Here is an 18,226-nt window from a genome sequence, read left to right on the forward strand (position 1 = left end):
CAAAGGGAAATGAGAACGCCTGGCTTCGGGTGCCAGCCTGAGGCCCCTTGAACTGTAGGTAGGCAGCTCTCTCTTTTACGTTCCAGCCCAGGAAAATCACCCCTCAGTCTTGGAAGATGCCACACAGCACCACTGTGATTTGTTCATTCATGTAAATATGAGTGGAAGGCCTACCGGGTTCTAGACTACCCATGGCAGGATGAGTGGCAGATTTGCCCTCTGTCTCTGACCCTAGTTCCAAGGATCTCCAGCCTGTTTTCCTTCAGTGAAAACAACTTCAAGAAGACCCAGCTGTGGCCACTGCCAACCTTGCTTACATCAAAATTTTGGGAAGCCCAACTTTGTTTCTGAATGTTAGAACCTCTGGCTTTCCCTGGTCCCTTAAGGACCAGACACTGTTGAAAAGCAGATGCTTCTTTCAGCCTCTTTAATAAATGCAGTAAGGAGAGTTGGGACAAAGTTACTTTCAGACTGTGGGGTTCCCCATGCCAAAGCATTCAGACTAAATGTGGAAAAAAAAAATGAAGGCAATTATCTGAATGTTAAACAGCTGAATATTTGGAAAACCAAATCTTTGAGTTTTAAAAGCTTTCTTTTTTACCCGTGGTTACGTTTGAGAAACGTCCTGGAACAGAAAAGAAAAAAAGAATAAAACTTTTTTAACTTTGAAAAAAATTGTTAAAATTGGACTCACAGTAAAGTAAGTGGAAACAGTAGCAAGTGACAGATTGGTGGAAAGTTTCCTTTTCCAGTCTCCATGCCAACGCTAGCATGGGAATGCTGCCAGGTAAATGTAAAAACCAGTCAACATGGATTTTAACATTCCTACAATTTTTAAAAAATGGTCTATTTCATTTTTGCTACTACTGAATGCCAGCTTGGGTATTCCCTGCTTCTCCAAGCACAGAAAACAGGGTATGTCTACACAGGAAAATCAGATTTCAAAAGTGGATGGCTTCATATATGGCTGTTTGGAAAACAATCCTCATTAGGCTGTTTTGAAACAAGATCGGAAACACTTAAAAATAGGGTTGGTTTGTTTTCATGTTGTTTCTTTTGATTATGTTTTTTTTTTTTTCATTGCTTTTAATGCTTTAGAGGAGACATGAAGTCCCCTGGTACGACAAATCTTTGCATCTCAGCTTAGAGAATTTAAGTCTGAAAGTTTCATCTTATAAAAGGAAAGATGAAAGGTTGAGTTTGGATTAGTTCATAAAAACCAGTTAGGTGGAAAGGCCGACTTCAGAATGCTGAGATAGAAACTGAAGAGTGGCTTAACTATTCTATTTATTACTACAACCTGTTGATATTGCCACATGATAAGTGCACTCCGAGGATAACTGCATACGGACAACCAAACTTTGTGTAGATCAGAGTGGAGACCACCATCTAGTAGCAGGCTATCAAGGTTGAGCTGAATTGAAGAGGCAGTACAGGAAAGGCCATGGGATTTCAAATTTGTGAATCAGACCAAACTGGAGTAGAATCCTGAATGACCATTGGGCAAGCGGCTTAAGACTTTCTAAGCTTGTGGGGTGCCTGGATAGCTCAGTCAGTTAAGTTAGTTAGCTCAGTCAGATCAGTTAAGTGTCAGTCTCCTGATTTTGGCTTGGGTCATGATCTCACAGTTCGTGAGTTTGAGCCCTGTGTCTGGCTCTGTGCTGACTGTGTGGAGCCTGCTTGAGATTCTCTCTCTCTCTCTCTCTCTCTCTCTCTCTGTCTTCCCCTCCCCTACTTGTGTGTGTGCGTGTTCTCTCTCTCTCTCAAAATAAATAAACATTAAAAAAAAAGACTTTATAAGCTTGTTTCCTCATCCATAAAATAGAAAACACCAACCCAATGTGGTATAGCCTCCATGGGGTTGAAAGGCTATAATACCTGTAAAGTGCTTCCTATAGTACCTAGAACAGACTATGAGCCCTATTAGCATTACCTCTTATTAAGTCATATTATTTAGTGTCTGATAATTTCAGCCAACACTGATAGTTTTTTCTGTTTCATCCACCAGATTAGATTATATACTCCTTATAACTGGGCTCTTTGTGTCTAATTTCCCACATGTTCCTCTTGGCACATAGCACAATGATAAGCATATGGCAGATACAAAAAAACTAATGATCAACAGGAATATATTCTATGGAAGAACAGACAAGAAAATGGTATACAGCCTAGACACATTTAATTTGCATGAATCAGGGAAATGGAGTCATCAAACAGCTATAGGGATAAATACTTGTCCTGGTGCAGGTGATTCAGATCACCAGTCTACCTAGGAGACATGGGACTGAACTGAGGTGAACTGGGAGACACAAACCTGTCTCCCGGCAATAACCCTGGGACCCAGGCTGATGAAGGCTCCATCTCAACGTGTGCTTCACAGGTAGAATGGGTTCACTTGTGTCCCTGCCAAAAGCTATGTTCAAGTTCTAAACTTCCATACCTGTCAGTGTGACCTTGTTTGTAAGTAGGGGCTTTGCAGTTATAATCATTTAAGATGAGGTCAGCCTGGACCAGGGTGGGCCCCAAATCTAATAATTGGTATTTTTGTAAGAGAAAAGAGAAGGAGACCTTGACACAGAGACGTGGAAGAAACATACGGGGAGATGGTCATGTGAAGACTAGGGCAGAGACTGGAGTCATGTATCTACAAGGCAAGGAACGCCATGGATTGCCAGCAACCACCAGAACACAGAAGAGTCAAAGATTCTTCCTCAGAGCCTTCAGAAGAAGCATGGCTTCATCCACACCTTAATTTTTGACTCTTAGTCTCCTGAACTGTGACAGAATACATCTCTGTCATTTGAAGCCACTCAATTGTGATAAATTCTTATGGCAGCCACAGGAAACTAACCCAGGTGGATGGAACTGGAGGGTTGCACACCAGTTTTCAAATGCATCTGCCTTGAGTTGATGTCTCTCACTTTTGCCCACATTTTAATTTTTTTTTTTCCAACGTTTATTTATTTTTGGGACAGAGAGAGACAGAGCATGAACGGGGGAGGGGCAGAGAGAGAGGGAGACACAGGATCAGAAACAGGCTCCAGGCTCTGAGCCATCAGCCCTGAGCCTGACGCGGGGCTCGAACTCACGGACCGCGAGATCGTGACCTGGCTGAAGTCGGATGCTTAACCGACTGCGCCACCCAGGCGCCCCACTTTTGCCCACGTTTTAATGGCCAAAGCAAATCACATGACTTAGTCTGTCTTCAAAGGGATGGACAACGTAAATCTGAGGGGAACCAGAAATCTGGTGAGTAAGGCCGTATTTTACAGGAAAGGGATCAACCATGGCTTGGATTCCTGAATGAGCATATTGAACTTTGAATAATTATAAATGATAACGTTGTATTATTCATTTTGTGTTTTTGTTTTCGAGTTCAGTATTCCTTATGCTAGAATTACACCAAGACTCTGAAAAAGAATAAGTGTGTAAGTTGGTATTTTCTTTTGGGTGGGTAATAAACCATAATTCATTCAATCACCAGACATTTACTAAATACTTACTATATGTCAGATAATGTGGGAGGAACCGGAAGTACAATGATGACCAAGAAAGATATGAATCCAGCCCTCTGAGAGCTTACAGTCTACTGGGAAGGACATGAATCAAACAATCATACAATTATATAATTATAGGAAACCAATGTAGTGCACTCGGACACAGCATGTGGGAAGACCTAAAGGTTTCTTAAAGTAAAGACGCATAAGCCGAGATCTAAAGCTTGAGCCGGATTTAAGTGACATGAAGAATGGGGACAGCAGGAGCAGAGGGGGCTGAACACTCCAGGCAGGGGAATCAGCTTGTGCTGGGGATTGGAAAGAGCATCCTCTATTATTGACTTTTATGTTTATTGCTCTGTCCCACGTACCCTACATATAGCCCAGAATACAAGCTCTATGAGATCAAGAATTTTTTTAAATATCTTTTGCTTACTGATTTGCCTCCAGTGCCTGGAAGAGTAACTGGCACACAGCAGGTACTCAGCAAATATGTGCTGAACAAATTACTGGGAATGTGGAGAAGAGGTTGCAGGTGGGATACGGTAGATGAGGACGGATCTGATGATGTCCAGGGGGCTGTAGTGGTCCAGGGGGCTTCTGCTAACATCATTGGCAGTAAAGAGGGACAGAAGTGAATTGATTCACTTTAGAAGTGAAACAGGTAGAGTTTACTGTTGGTTAAGATAAAGAGTGAAGAAAATACCAAGATTTATCCCTAGGATTCACCTTGTCTCAACAGCAGTGATGTTGGGGATGCCGGAAATTTACCTGGCTGTGGGAGAGGCAGTCACAGACAGGCCTGGGGTGCAGAGAAGAGGCTGGGCTGGGGATAAAATTCTGGCCAGTTTCCTTTAAACTTTTTTATTTGTCTATATCACATACTATAGCCACAATGGTAAAAAAAAAAAAAAAATTAGATCAGGGGTTGGCAAACTGTGACCTAGTGCCTGTTTCTGTAAATACAGTTTTATTAGAACACAGCCACACTTGTTTATGTCCTGTCTATCACTGCTTTTACACTACAACAGCAGACTGGAGTATTTTTTTTTAATGCTTATTTATCTCTGAGAGAGAGGGAGCACACAAGGATGGGGAGACAGACAGAGAGAGAGACAGAAGATCTGAAGCAGGCTCTGCATTGATAGTGCTGGGCTTGAACCCACGAACTGTGAGGTCATGACCTGAGCCGAAACCAAGAGTTGGATGCTTAACCGACTGAGCCACCCAGGAGTCCCAGAGTCGGGTATTTTTCAGAGACAGATTGTATGGCCTGCAAAGCTAAAAACATTTATGACCTGGCCTTTTATAGAAAGTTTGTATAAAAAGCTCATTGAGGGACGCCTGGGTGGCTCAGTCGGTTAAGCGGCCGACCTTGGCTCAGGTCATGACCTCGTGGTCCGTGAGTTGGAGCCCCGCGTCGGGCTCTGTGCTGACAGCTCAGAGCCTGGAGCCTGTTTCGGATTCTGTGTCTCCCTCTCTCTGACCCTCCCCCGTTCATGCTCTGTCTCTCTCTGTCTCAAAAATAAATAAATGTTAAAAAAAAAAAAAAAAGCTCATTGACTCTTGCTTTAGATAATAAAGAAGAGGAATCACAAGTTTTTCTACTGGTCCTCAGGGCAAATTTGTTACCATGAAATTTTCCTTAGCCTAGTATGGACCGTACTTCAGATGTTCCCTCTGGGTTATCAGTTTAACCCATCTGCTTCCCAAATTTGGGAAGTTGCCCCCAACACTGGTTCTTCGATGGACCCCTGGCATGTTCATCATGTTATATGTACTTTTACTTCAATTGCTTGTTACATAGTAGGTGGTCAATCAATATTTCCTGGTAGAACTGGAGGCAGAAGGGCAATAAATTTGTTTGGTCTGACATCTTGAACTGGAAGACTAAAATATTTTCTCAACCATATAAATCAAGAAAACTTTTATTACCCATGTATATGGAGCTCTAGTTTTTACAGTGATTCCAGCTTGCTAGAGGACATATTTTCTTGTGCGTCTTCTTCCTATGACTTCTGATTATTATAACATAATAGGTGGACCTATTAACTTCATAGCTGGGTCCCATGTGTCTTAGTAAATGATTTTCATTTAGATGGTCTAAAAAAAGTAAAATAGATATTCTGCTTGTTTTCTTACTCTCCATCTTTCATCACCGTACTATTACACAGTGGCTTTTCTTGTTAACAAACCCATATTATAGTCTGAAATATTTTTTAAAAATAATAACCAGGCTTTAAATGTGACATATGAAAAATGAATTGCTTTTAAAGTTCTAAATAAGACATCTATTTTAATCTATTTCAATGCTGATGATTTCTCTTTATTTTTAAAAATAAATCACCCTGCTTCATTTTGAAAGCCAATTGTCTGTGGAGGCACTAAAATTATTTAGTCTATTCAAGTGATAATGTACAATAAAGTTTACCTATTTTTAAATAGTTGAAGTATAATCGAGGAGAAAGAGTTTTCTTAAAACAATTAGTATAAAATTCATTTGAAATAATACGAGGGGTCAGGATGAATAGATGTTTCTAAAAGATTTAGGTTTTGTTCATTAAAATGCTGAATGTATTTAATATTCATTGCTAGCACTGAACATGGGCCTGAAGGCTAAGGTTTATATATCATGTACTTCATTAAAAAGAAGAGATTGTTATGCAAATCTGTAGTATATTCAGTAACTTTCCACAGAGAAAAAAAAGAAAGCACATATAGTAAAGAGTTTTAAGATAAAAACGAGGGCTAGTTAATTACCTCTATCAACATTTATTAGCTATCCATGCAAGTAAATTTCACCTAGCAATTTGTTCTTCTCCCCCATATTTGGAGATTTATTTTTCTACTAAGGGAAAGGCCTTGGAATAATAAGGCATCTGGGCATAGGAATTTAAGGCACAAACCAGTTAACAGAGCCTCCGTTTCCAAATGTAAAGGATGGCTAGTTCTATGCTTTGCACATGGTAGTGCTAATAAATTTCAATACATTTTCTATAAGACCCCCAGTTATTCTCTGGGGTAGCTACTATCACAATTCCCATTTTACAGACGAGAAAAGTGTGATGCACAGAGATGGACAATATTGCACAGAATCACAACCATTTCTAAGTAGTAGAGTGGGGGGTTCAACCCAGTCAGTTGGATGCCAAATACTTCAATATTATAGCTTTGCCTCCTATTTATATGGTTTACGTAAACAGTGCCACACAAAATTTAGGTAGCCAATAACCAGAAGCAAGAAATTACCACTATGGTGTGAATTTTCCTCAAACTTATCTCAAAGCCTTCCTTTTTTTGTCTCTCTCTTTCAACTCAAGAGATCAAACTCAAGAACAAAATGTCAGATCCGGTGCAAGTCTAGATTTTTTGTTTGAGACTTTTTTCCAGAGGGATTCCCTAAACAACAGGGAAGGGTCAGAAGACGTCTTTTTTTCTTTTTTTTTTTTGTCAAGGAAACAGGTGATCAACATTTCTGCTCTGCAGGTACGTTTGTCAGAGTTCTAAGACCAGATTGGTGCCTCTGCTCATAAGGTAAGGACCCTGTCAAAAGCATCCTGCTTGCTTTTTTTAGGCAGGAAGAGAAGTCATCATTTCTATCAATACATCATAGGCCCTGAGAAGTCCTTCAAAAAAGAAACCAGCCCAACTTGGTGCAACCCAGCATTTCCAAAACATTTGGTAATAGAGCACATCTTGCATGTATCAGGGATAAGATTTTAGACAAGTCTAAATCTCCCATCATGACCACATACGAGCCGTAACAAAAACCCCACTAAATTTAGAATAAGGGCCTTGAAGATGGAATGAGTCTTAGGCGAACTCATCAATCAAATACAAGGAATACTGAGACACTCAGATCCATCTAGCTTGCTTTTCAGCTGAGGAAACTGAGAATCGAAAAGATTTCGTCTTATAGGAAGCAGGAGAAAGAGTTCTCTTGCTTCCTCACTCAAAAATTTTCCAACTATACATGCACCTCTTTGAGGTATGGGGACCCATCCAGAAAACAGTTATAAACACATCTTCCAAAAAAAGGAGACTACTCTGTGGAGATTCTTGCCCTATATATTGAGTCCTTACAGTCACTGGTTCCACCGTCCCTAGAGTGAGAGATGACCATCAAATTGTGCATTCGATGTTAAAGCATCCTGCGTATCTATCCACTGGTGTCATCTGTCCTTCACATGATTGGGCAGTTTGGGTTTGTTAAATGTATACGTCACATATTATCAACATTTGGTCCATGAATTAGCAAACAGGGTAGCATAGGCTTGGAGGTAGAGCCTCCAAGGTGTATTTTTGTTTCCCCCAATATTGTTGGGAAATTACCTTTGGTGGGATAAACCCTCACTTGGAGAATCCTAAGCAGTAAACTGCTAACTCATTTGTTTACTTCTAAAATGTCTGTGAGCTGATAGATGCAATTCACCATAATGAAAGTATTTCCAAGCCCTAGCCAATGATCCATAGTAATTGTGCTTTTATGATCTTATTACACATTCTCCCCTCCACTTCCTCCTGTGTTTGTCTGTTTAATAGACCCCCATCATAATAGCTGGAGGTGGAGGAGAGTGAGGTCAGGAGATGGGTTTACTGGGGTGCTTCAAAGTGTTTTCCTTGTAGAGCCGGTGGGGTCCCAGAACCCCACCTTGACAGAGGTGCTCATTGTCTTCCTTAAAGCTGATGAAAAACCACAAATCTTTTCCCAGCACAAGCTGCTTCCAATTATTCAGTAATATTTAAATTAATTAATTGCTAGTCTGATTTGTAAATTGATCTCTTAGACATTCAGTTTGTGTAAAATAGTAGATTTCAAACTTTTTCCCCCCTCAGCGGAACATCCAAGTTTTGGTAAGCACACTGTCAGATAAAATTCTTCTTGACTGCCTGTCATTTCTGGTGTTTTCATATGCAGATGGGGCAGGGGTAGCTGTGAAGAGAGAGCACAGGCAATTTTATCAACTAGAGACAAACTGGGTCTGTAGGCACTGTTGAGAAAAGTCCCATGAGAACCACTCTACACCACACGCCGGTACCAGACAGTTCTTTCCAGGCTAAAAGTCTCACCACGACCATGTTCAAAGTCCTAAAGTGATTTTCTTTTCTTTTTTTTTTTCCTTTTATTTTAAATTCCGGTATAATTGGGGCGGCTGGGTGGCTCAGTCGGTTAAGTGTCCGACTTCGGCTCAGGTCATGATCTCGCAGTTTGTGAGTTCAGGCCCTGTGTTGGGCTCTGTGCTGACAGCTCAGAGCCTGGAGCCTGCTTTGGATTCTGTGTCTCCCTCTCTCTCTCTCTGCCCCTCCTCTGCTCACGCTCTGTCTCTCTCTGTCTCTCAAAAATAAACATTAAAAATAAAAAGATGTAGTATATCTATACAATGGAATACTCCTTGGTGATCAAAAAGAATGAAATCTTGCCATTTGTAACAATGTGGATGGAACTGGAGTGTATTTTGCTAAGTGACATAAGTCAGTCAGGGAAAGACAGATATATGATTTCACTCATATGTAGAATTTAACAAACACAACAGATGAACCCAGGGGAGGGAAGGAAAAATAAGATAAAACCAGAGAGGGAGGGAAACCATAAGAGTGCCTTAAATACCAAGAACGAACGGAGAGTTGCGGGAGGGGAGGTGGGTGGGGACATGGGCTAGAGGAGTGATGGGCAATTAGGAGGACACTTGTTGGATGAGCACTGGGTGTTATATGTAAGTGATGAATCATTGGGTTCTACTCCTGAAACCAATACTATATATTCACTAACTTTCACTTAAATAAATACATTCCAAAAAATCTGAGAGCATTTGGAGTGCACCCCCAATTACTTACAGACAAATCTGGATCTGGGTCAGGGCTTAGGGGCTCATCCTGTAAAATGGAGATAATGATGGCTCCAGCCTCAAAGGGCTGTTATGGGAACCAAATGAAGTAATGAATACATATGATCCATCAACTGCATCATCATAAGAGCTCAATATATGTAAACTATCAATAGCCTCATACCTACGTGATAGGTAGGAAATGACAGGTGGGCAAAAACAAAAGGACTGGAAGTATTAAATGAGATCATGGACAGCGTCTAGCAGACTATATGGCATACTTTGGTACCTAGTATATGATGGTGATGATGATGAGATCATGTTTTTTTGACTATACGTGCACCTCTTTCAGGTATGGGTACCCATCTCCAACCCCATTATAAACACATTTTCCAGTTCACGGAAATCTGGAGTAAGAAATAAAGGAAGTTAACATATTCTAAAGGGCTTACTTACCACAGTGCCTGACGTATAAGCGTTGGAAAAATGGTAGCTATTATCACTGTATATTCTTTTATAGCATTATCTTCCTTCAAAGTAAGTCTATTTATATATTTTTTGTTTCCCCCAATATTAGGCCTCTGGGGGGTATTTTTTGATTACCGAATGTTTGCCCCAATTATGAGCCATGATATCAAATGAGGAGCTCTTGAAGCAAAGAGTATGAAAGTACAAATCATCTGCAGTATATATTTCGAATGCTATTAATTACCTTTCCTAAACATCACAATGAATTTACTGAAAGTTTGAGCAAACTTGGGGTTTGACCACATGTTGGCAGAATTTGGGACCTGTGGTCACAACTGCTTTCCCTTCCTTCTACTGTGGCATGTCTGGTCTTGAGGCCTGCTTGTTAATCTTTTTACCCCAATTGTACTTGGAGAGTGCTGCTCTGAGGTTAGATCTGAGGGGGTCCAGTCCCAGTGCTGCCATTGACAGCCTGACCAGCCTTGGGGGAGACACTTAAGCTCTTAGAGTGTCAGTTCTTTTCTCAATAACATGAAACTAAAAATAGTAATACCTGCAGTACAGGGTTGTTAGGAGAATTAAAAGACAATGTACCTGATATAATGAAAGGACCCAATGAAACATCTGCTATTATCAAAGGAAAAGGGTACTGTGCCAATGTCAGTGTCCTGGTCCTGACAATGTGTTCTGGTCATGTATGATGCTATGTTGGGGGCAGCTGGGTGGAGCATACTCAGGAACTCTCTAAATCATTTTTGCTATCTCTTGTGAGTATAAGATTAGTTCAAAATAGTTAAAAAAAGGAAGAAAGAAAGAAAGAAAGAAAGAAAGAAAGAAAGAAAGAAAGAGAAAGGGAAGAGAAAAGAGAAAAGAAAAGAAAAAAAGGAAGGAAGGAAGGAGTAAAGAAGGAGAGATGGAAGGGAAGAAGGGAGGGAGAGAGGGAGGGAAGGAGGGAGGGAGGGAGGGAGGGAGGGAGGGAGGAAGGAAGGAAGGAAGGAAGAAAGGAAGGAAGGAAGGAAGGAAGGAAGGAAGGAAGGAAGGAAGAAGACAAAGAAAAATGGGGAGTCTCTTAATACAAAGTCAGCAAAGCTGACCATTACCAGGCCCAAAGGCTTCTGGCATGAGAAGGTACCTGTCCAGCTCCAGTGGCAGGCAGGGCTCCCTTGAACTTGGGGAGAGGCACACTCAGACCACACAAACTAATGCCCTTGCTCTGACTCTGGAGCACTCCAACTCTCTGCTGCTCTCTGCTTCTCACCACAGCTGGGAGAGGCTCTGGGAACCAGAGGGCCTGAGTGCCAGTCCTTGGGCAATGAAGGTTTGCATTCTAAAACAAGAGATTGGCATTCTGATTTCACAACCCAAACTGAGGAGGCCTGGTTATCCTAAGTGCCCTGCTCCTTCTCTGGAGGTGCAGACAGGTCAGGGAGACACTGGACTATTGTCACTGGGTCAAGGTGAGAGGTCACCTGTGACTCCTTTTGTGACACAGCCAGAAAACCTTCCCCCCAAAAGTACAATGTCTCCAAGCAACAAAAATGGAGGATTTTATGCTTTTCCAGTTCTGGTTTCAGTCACTCCCCGAACAGCACATTGCAGTCCTACAGAACTTTCCACAATGATGGATATATTCCATATCTGCCCAGTCCGCAACAGTACAACGAGCCTCATATACCTGTAGAGCACTTGAAATGAGGCTCGTCCAACTGAGGAATACATTTTTCAATGAAATTTAAATTGCAATAGCCACAGGTAGCTAGTGACTACTCTATGGTACAGTACAGGTACAAATCAAAATTCTTCTATGCTGCTGCAAAGATTCATCAAATGTAAGGCTGGGACGAAACACTAAAGATGTCCCCATATCTCTACTCGTATTGTTTTTGTACAAAACGTCTTGTATAACCTGAATGGTAGGAGAAAAATACTCAGCCCACAAATACCATGGGTGATCTGCTTCTATGGAAGATGTGTTGGTCAGAGAAACATATTAACCCGTTATGATAAAAATGATAATAGCAAACATTAATCTCTTACTAGATGTAGGAAGTAGTGCTAAGTGTTTAATATGCATTATCTTCTATAATCCTCCCAACATCCCCAAACAGTTATTATTAGAACAGCATCTAACATCTACTGAGCACATGCCGTGCGTGAGGCATGATGTTAAAGCCTTACATGCTTTGCCTCATTTAATCCTCACAACCCTGTGAGATAAAGTACTAATATTACCCCATTTATAAGTCCTGCGATTTTGTGCAAGTTTCCTAACCTCAGAAAAATAGAAATACATAATGTATACATAGAAGTATATAAAATAATAATAAAAAATAATTTAAAAATAAAAAATAATAATTTTTTAAAATTAAAAATAATTAACAAATAATAATAATTTAAAAATAATAACAAATTAAGTGCCTGTGTGGCCAACAGCCAGCTTCAACGTCTGAACACTGCCAGTGCTCCTGAAGTCGTTGGAGTGCTTCCCCAAATACGTATCCTGATTTTTCGTTTGCTAACTACTTCCTAAGTTTGTGCTTTGTAGTTCTGCTGACTACATACAGCTCCCCAAATAAACGTGGATTCTTCTTTGAACTCCGTTCCACATGCATCTCTGAGCTCTTAGTCTTCTCCAGGTTCTGCAGAACTTGATTTTCTGAATTCCTCAGAAATCTTTCATTTGCAAGTAATAAAATCCAGGGCAAACTGGCTTAGGCAAAGAAAGAATTTACGCACTCTAGAAAGAGGACCGGTCATGAGTTCAGGCTGGTCTTCAGTTGTGTTTTGGGTTGGGTTGATCTCCTCTGCCAGGGTCTCTTGAATGATCTACCTCAGCAGATCCCAGATGACACTCTCACTGTTTCCCATTTAGCATAAATGGGGCTCTCTACCTGCCTCCTGCACCAGGCATCCTAGCAGGAATCTCAGGACTGAGTTTCAGAGGACCATTCTGGGTTAGGCACTCATCTCTGAGCCAATCACTACAGCCACAGGGATGGAATGTGCTGTTGGACATGATTGTGACTTGGGGGTATGATGCTGATACACATATGAGGGTAGCCCCACAAGACCTCTTCTATTTAAGGTGAGAGGGGATGGTTTTCCTAAGGAAAATGAGGTACTGTTCACAAACAAGAGAGGGTTGGGGTACCTGGTGACCCAGGTGGTTAAGGGACTGACTCTTGATTTCGGTTTGGGTATGATCTCACAGTTCATGAGATCGAGCCCTGAATCGGGCTCTGTGCTGACAGTGGGGAGCCTGCTTGGGATTCTCTCTCTCTCCCTCTCTCTCCCCTGCTTGCACTCTCTTTCTCTTTCTCTCTCAAAGTAAATAAGTAAACTTGAAAAAAAAAAGATGGTGGACATGGATAGGTAAAGGCAAGACATGTGTGCCCCACTTCTAAGCAAAGAGGGTAACTCTGACACACCTCAGTTGCTGATGCTCCAGGTACCCCCTCCCAAGACACAAGAAACAACCTAACTGCTCCTGTGTATGGTTGACCTCCTTAACCTCTTAGGATATTTTAAAAATTACTCTATTCCAAAAGGAAAACATTACTGAGGACTTTATCTTTGGGTTTTCATTTTTATATACAATACTCTTTGACTCTAAAAATGTACTTTATTTGTTTAAATCAGATAGTTATGTCTCTAACTTCCTACTGATGACTACATACTCTCTCTCTACCAGAGTGAGGTAAATGAAAAAGAAATTAGTGGGTGTTATTTCAGAGATGTATGGCACAGAGATCAGCAGAAAAAGCCAGAAACAAACAAAAAAGCAACCCATGATTACTCATAATAAAGATTACCACCAAACAATGAGACTTTACGGGGCTAAAATTATGAAATATTTATAGACCAGTTCATTTTGTTTGCCACTGAAAACTAGTTTTCATTTTTCACATTTCTCTCCCTACTTCTGTTAGAAGCCATGGAAACAGCCCTCTCTTTCCCTCCCCTATGCAAATTGATTCACCTCAGCATGTACTGACCTTTTTCCTTGGCGTATTCTGTTTTTGACTGTGGCCATGTCAGTTGTAAAAAGCAGTGAAGAACCTGATAATGAATGCTTTCACAAGATAACAGTGTGAAAACCTGACCTTGAATCAATGAGAGCACAATTGCTTTGTCGAATTAAAAAGAAAAATAGTCATATATATCAATGACTATTTTTCTTCCTTAAAATAATGATAGTCCTCAACAAGACTTTCGGAAGGCAAAACAGTATGTCTCATTCTATAGACCTATTTTCCCCAAATTGGCATGTCAATCACATTTTTGTAAACCGAATCATCATTTAAGGTCCAGGGTAACCCCAGAAATATTTTCAGTGAATCATGGAATAATCTTAATTTTAAAGGGAAAAAATACTTGTGAGTTGTCTTACATAAGTTCCTCCATTTAGAGATTTGGAAACTGAGGTACATGGTGAAAAATGACTTACCGGAAGGCATGCTTAAAGTGAGTTTCTTCTGTGATTTGTATTACTATTCTTTTTTTTTTTTTTTTTTGCTAAATGCAGATTCTGTTTTCAATGTTTACTTAAAAGAAGGTAGGCCTAAAGGAACAAAAGATTGCTTTCTTCACAAAGCAAGATTGCTTTCCTGTAGTTTAAATATAATTTATCATTAATTGTAAAGTTTGTAGATAAAACTATGTAGCTATTGAAACTAAATAGCTATTTGAAAGAAAAAAGCTTTCAACTGGGTGTGACTTTGCCTCTCCCTCTCCTCCCCCCCCCCCCCCCAGAGGACATTCTGTAATGCCTGGAGACTTTTTTGTTTGTCAACAACTACGGTGAGGGGGTGCTACCAGCCACCAGAGGGTAGAAGCCAGGCACGCTGGTAAACATCCTATAAGGATTCCTTTCCTACAGAAAGGAATGATCTGGCCCCAAACGTTAATTGTGCTGATGCTGGGAAAGCCCTGGTTCAATGAACCCATTACTGCAGGTGAAGATTCCCACAAAGATAATATATCACCTTATTGTACCTACTCTGCTGATAACTGCTATATTAAAGTGTCATAATAATGCTATATCCAGCTGTAGAGAAGTTAGTGTCAGAAGCCTTCCAACCTATTTCTGTATTTACCTCTGCTTCTTCCTTCCTGGGAAATTGATCTTCTCTAGAAGATCAACCCCTCCTCCAAGGCTTGGGAGCTGCTTAAGAATAAATCTGTCTGTGGGGTACATGGGTGGCTCAGTCGGTTAAGTATCAGACTCTTGATTTCCACTCAGGTTGTGATCTCACAGTCATGAGAGAGCCCCAAGTCAGCTCTTCCCTGGGTTGGGGGTGCAGCCTACTTACGATTTTCTCTCTCCCTTTTCCCCCTCCCCCTTCCCCTGCTAGAGCAAATGCACACGTGCTCTCTCTCTCTCTCTCTCTCTCAACAACAAACACAACCCAAAAAGAATGTGTGTATGAATAAATTCGGCTGCACATAACAAAAAAATCTGATTTCCTCTGGCTTCAACAAACAGGAATTTTGTTTTCCGCACAAAAAAGAAGTCTGAAGGTGACTATCCAGGATGGTACACTGGCTCCATGATGCCACCAGAGACAAGGGATGGTTCTACCCTTCTACCCAGCCACTCTTAGAACTTTGGTCCTCATGCATATCCCCTCAGGGTGGTCAGATGGCAGTTCCATTGAAAGCCATGGGGGAGAGGAGAGAAGAGCAAAGGGTAAAGGATGCCTGCGGGTTGACAATGTCCACCTCTGGCGACCATTCCAACTAGATACTCACCGGTTAGTCTCTAAAAATCACACTCTGCTCATTGCCCATGTGCACTCATCACATACGATAATGACATAGTTACCTGTTTTCTTGTCGTGGCTCCCTTGGGCCAACCCAGTAGATGACAAACGCTGTAAGGAGTAGGTGGTAGCCTGGTCCATGCTCTGCCCAGCTGCCCTCCCATCCTTCTTCTGGTTCTGTGCTCCCCTCCCTTAGCTGCCTTAAACCTTTGCTGCTAACAGTAGAGCCTGGGTCAGGATTAGTCAAGGCTTTCCTCTGTGCAGGGAGACAGAAAAGCCTGAGTGTTTCCATCCTGGGGGCTGAGGGGGGGTGGTGGGGAGACGCGGTGTTGGGGGGGGGCCTGTAGCCAGTGAGTGCTAACACAGGACTAGGAAAGCCTACTCCCTTGTCTTGAGCAGGACACAACTTGGAGGTGTAGTTACCCTCCAGAGCTCCCTGCAGGAACTGCCGAAGACTGGAGTTTTGCCTGAGAGCACCACCTGGCTTGCCTTCTTCCTTTACTAGTTCTATCCTCCTGCCCCACCCCCCCCCCAACCCCACCCTCTGCTTTACGAGGGTCTCCTGGGAACACTGAATTAAGAAATCATTTTCACAAGAATCTTTAGTCTGCTTCTGGGGGACAAATCATGTTGCTTTGATTCACCAGCGCCTAGCACAGAGCCTGACACATAGTGAGTGCTTGAGAGCCTCGGCAAGACTGCTTTAAAAAGCAAACAAAACAACGTTAAACTTGACCAAATAACCAATTCTAGCGAAAAGAAACATTCGAATTCAGTCAAGTTCATATGATTCAGTAACAGTTACTAATTCTCTATATAAGTTTGATTCAGTTTAGTGGAATTCAAATTCAAGGTAACCTAGTCAAAGTTGGATATTAAATTTTCATTAAAATTTGAGGTGATGGATCAATATAATATGAGCAGGACTAAGATTTTAAAATGTGTCTCAGGGCACCTGGGTAGCTCAGTCAGTTAAGTGTCCAACTTTTGATCTCAGCTCAGGTCATGATCTCAGGGTTGTGAGTTCAAGCCCTGTGTTGGGTTCTGCACTGGATGTAAAGCCTATTAACATTTTTTTTCTTTTTAATGTGTCTCATTTTTTTTTAATGTTTATTTCTTTTTGAAGGAGAGACAGAGCACGAGCAGGGAAGGGCAGACAGAGAGGGAGACACAGAATCTGAAGCAGCCTCCCGTCTCTGAGACGTCAGCACAGAGCCCAACGTGGGGCTCAAACTCACGAACTGTGAGATTATGACCTGAGCCAAAGTTGGAGGTTCAACCGACTGAGCCACCCAGGTGCCCCTTTAATGTGCCTCATTCTTTAATTAGCTTTAGGTTCCCACTGAGAAGCCCAGGAGTCTCACCCTACTAGATGTCACAAAACCCTCTTTTTGGTAAGCAGGCTGGCTACAGTGGCATCCCAGAAGCAAAGCTACAGGTAACATTAAATAAAGTTGCTCCAATGAGTGGAGGTCTGGGAAGAAGGATGAATTCCTAAGGGGAGTTTAAATCTGTGCAGAGCTCTCCCGGGTCCTCAGCCCTCACAGTTTCTGTTTGCTGCACTCTTTCTAGCCTGCTGACTGCCCTTCATGGTCCTGGGTGCTCTCTCGCGGTGAGTCCACGGCAGGTCATGGTGCCTGACCCCCGGGGCAAGGCCTTTTCCCAAGACACGCAGAACCCTCTCTGGGAAAACAGAGGTTTGAAAGAAGGGAGTCTGGGATTGGCTGAGTACTGTGACCGAATTTCAGTTAACATCTTACTTCACATTTACAGTACTTCACTTAGAGCCAAACATTTTCCTATCCCAACTTACTCTTGGCGTTGGAGTTAGATTCCCTGAATTCAAATCCCAACTCTGTCACATTCAAGCTCTGTGATATGGTGCACCTCATTCTCTCTCCCTGGGCTGCAGTTTCCTAAGTAGAGAATGCAGGGGACATGAGAGAATGAGGTCTTGGTCTTTTGTGACTGTTACTATATTCCTAGTGACTAGACAGTGCCTGAAATATGGGATGTACTCATTAAGTATTGCCTTATTAACGAATGATGTGTTTGTGAAGATCGAAGGAAATCAGTTAGTACGAAGGACTTTGCATAGTGTCTGGCACAAAGCCGTCTCTCAATAAATATTAGCTATCCACATGTAAAATAGACATATAAATATATACTTTATTTTTTATACCTGGTCACATAGCTTCTAGGCTTAATGCGATGTTCTCTAATCCATTCTTTTCATTAACAGAGGTATCTCCCTACTTCCTGACAGCAATAGTACATGTAGTAAACACTGCTGATTGCCCAATCAGCCTCCATTCACCCCTTTCTTTCTTCTTAACAGAACCTAGCTCCTGAGCAAGTATTCAACATTCCACATGTCTCATGACTCAGGAGAATGTAATCCAAGACTAAGCTCTAGAGTGGATCTTAAGCAGTCTGAGCCAATCACATGGCATCCTTTCCCCCTTGCCCCACTTCTGTGATTCTGATTGGTCACATAATTAATGCCGGTCCAATAAGAATGAGGGAAATATTTCCATTTCACACTTGGAGTGTGGTTTTTCCCTCTCCCATCAGGGGGTCAACTGAGAACAAAGAAGCAGGTGGATCTAACTGCCACTGACGTGTCACAATCACCTGGAGCTCCAGAATTACGTTTCACTCATCATGAGAAAAT

Source organism: Prionailurus viverrinus, chromosome A2 (genome assembly GCF_022837055.1).
Source record: "Prionailurus viverrinus isolate Anna chromosome A2, UM_Priviv_1.0, whole genome shotgun sequence".
In the NCBI taxonomy this organism is placed as follows: Eukaryota; Metazoa; Chordata; class Mammalia; order Carnivora; family Felidae; genus Prionailurus; species Prionailurus viverrinus.